We start from the raw sequence: 2,500 nt of genomic DNA, 5'->3' as shown, positions 1-2,500 counted from the left end.
GAAGAACCACCAACACCCCAAAAGAAGGATATCACCCTCGATAAAACATTTGGCTGGGTTCATCAAACGACCACGTCCAGCATACAGACTATTGTGAAACACTACCATTGCATTGTGAGGAAGCAGCTGCGCTAGACTTTGGTGCCACGTTCTGCATTGCCTGGCAAGAAGAGTTAAAGCGTCCCTGGGTGGGCTCGAACCACCAACCTTTCGGTTGGTTGGGTGGCGGGGCTGGGTGGCGGTGTTCTGGTGTTTTTGGTTCTCGGGAAAACGATTGTGCCACAGAGAGTGAGGAAACCCAAGCAAGGGGGTCGAGAGTGTACGGAGGGGTTGAGTGGAGGTTTTCTGGTATTTCCTCTCCATATGGTAGCCCTGATTGTTTAAAACATGTCACTGGTAGGTTATGAAGTTGGCAGTCAGTTTGCAATTGCGGAAGAACCACCAACACCCCAAAAGAAGGATATCACCCTCGATAAAACATTTGGCTGGGTTCATCAAACGACCACGTCCAGCATACAGACTATTGTGAAACACTACCATTGCATTGTGAGGAAGCAGCTGCGCTGGACTTTGGTGCCACGTTCTGCATTGCCTGGCAAGAAAACTTACAGCGTCCCTGGGTGGGCTCGAACCACCAACCTTTCGGTTAACAGCCGAACGCGGTAACCGATTGCGCCACAGAGACTGACAAAGCGCAAACCAGGGGTGTCGAGACAGAACGGGTGCTGGGTGGCGGTGTTCTGGTGTTTTTGGTTCTGGGGTAAACGACCACGTCCAGCATTCAGACTGTTGTGAAACAATAACGTTGCATTGTGAGGCAGCAGTGGCGCTGGACTTTTGCGCCACGTTCTGCATTATCTGCCAAGAACAGCGATATCGTCCCTGGGTGAGCTCGAACCACCATCCTTTCGGTTAAAACAGCCGTACGCGCTACTCGATTGCACCTCAGAGAATGACAAAGGGCGACCCACAGGTGTCGAGACAGAACGGGGGCTGGGTGGCGGTGTTCTGGTGTTTTTGGTTCTGGGGAAAACGATTGTGCCACAGAGAGTGAGGAAACCCAAGCAAGGGGGTCGAGAGTGTACGGAGGGGTTGAGTGGAGGTTTTCTGGTATTTCCTCTCCATATGGTAGCCCTGATTGTTTAAAACATGTCACCGGTAGGTTATGAAGTTGGCGGTCAGTTTGCAGTTGCGGAAGAACCACCAACACCCCAAAGAAGGATATCACCCTCGATAAAACATTTGGCTGGGTTCATCAAACGACCACGTCCAGCATACAGACTATTGTGAAACACTACCATTGCATTGTGAGGAAGCAGCTGCGCTAGACTTTGGTGCCACGTTCTGCATTGCCTGGCAAGAAGAGTTAAAGCTCCCTGGGTGGGCTCGAACCACCAACCTTTCGGTTAACAGCCGAACGCGCTAACCGATTGCGCCACAGAGACTGACAAAGCGCAAACCAGGGGTGTCGAGACAGAACGGGGGCTGGGTGGCGGTGTTCTGGTGTTTTTGGTTCTGGGGTAAACGACCACGTCCAGCATTCAGACTGTTGTGAAACAATAACGTTGCATTGTGAGGCAGCAGTGGCGCTGGACTTTTGCGCCACGTTCTGTATTACCTGCCAAGAACAGCGATATCGTCCCTGGGTGAGCTCGAACCACCATCCTTTCGGTTAAAACTGCCGTACGCGCTACTCGATTGCACCTCAGAGAATGACAAAGGGCGACCCACAGGTGTCGAGACAGAACGGGGGCTGGGTGGCGGTGTTCTGGTGTTTTTGGTTCTGGGGAAACGATTGTGCCACAGAGAGTAAGGAAACCCAAGCAAGGAGGTCGAGAGTGTACGGAGGGGTTGAGTGGAGGTTTTCTGGTATTTCCTCTCCATATGGTAGCCCTGATTGTTTAAAACATGTCACCGGTAGGTTATGAAGTTGGCGGTCAGTTTGCAGTTGTGGAAGAACCACCAACACCCCAAAAGAAGGATATCACCCTCGATAAAACATTTGGCTGGGTTCATCAAACGACCACGTCCAGCATACAGACTATTGTGAAACACTACCATTGCATTGTGAGGAAGCAGCTGCGCTAGACTTTGGTGCCACGTTCTGCATTGCCTGGCAAGAAGAGTTAAAGCGTCCCTGGGTGGGCTCGAACCACCAACCTTTCGGTTGGTTGGGTGGCGGGGCTGGGTGGCGGTGTTCTGGTGTTTTTGGTTCTGGGGAAAACGATTGTGCCACAGAGAGTGAGGAAACCCAAGCAAGGGGGTCGAGAGTGTACGGAGGGGTTGAGTGGAGGTTTTCTGGTATTTCCTCTCCATATGGTAGCCCTGATTGTTTAAAACATGTCACTGGTAGGTTATGAAGTTGGCAGTCAGTTTGCAATTGCGGAAGAACCACCAACACCCCAAAGAAGGATATCACCCTCGATAAAACATTTGGCTGGGTTCATCAAACGACCACGTCCAGCATACAGACTATTGTGAAACACTACCATTGCATTGT

At 51.2% G+C, this 2,500-nt stretch overlaps 2 non-coding genes across 2 annotated transcripts; both read right to left on the bottom strand.

The window, feature by feature from the left end:
* Positions 1-611: 611 nt before the first annotated feature.
* Positions 612-685, bottom strand: trnan-guu (transfer RNA asparagine (anticodon GUU)). The gene has a single exon. It is a non-coding gene; the product is annotated as a tRNA-Asn (tRNA).
* A 686-nt stretch (positions 686-1,371) lies between these two features.
* trnan-guu (transfer RNA asparagine (anticodon GUU)) lies at positions 1,372-1,445 on the bottom strand. The gene has a single exon. It is a non-coding gene; the product is annotated as a tRNA-Asn (tRNA).
* Between the last annotated feature and the right edge of the window lie 1,055 nt (positions 1,446-2,500).

Source organism: Oreochromis niloticus, linkage group LG3 (assembly GCF_001858045.2).
Source record: "Oreochromis niloticus isolate F11D_XX linkage group LG3, O_niloticus_UMD_NMBU, whole genome shotgun sequence".
Classification (NCBI taxonomy): domain Eukaryota; kingdom Metazoa; phylum Chordata; class Actinopteri; order Cichliformes; family Cichlidae; genus Oreochromis; species Oreochromis niloticus.
The sequence above is the reverse complement of the archived record's forward strand: the minus strand, read 5'-3'. Positions and strand labels throughout refer to the sequence as shown.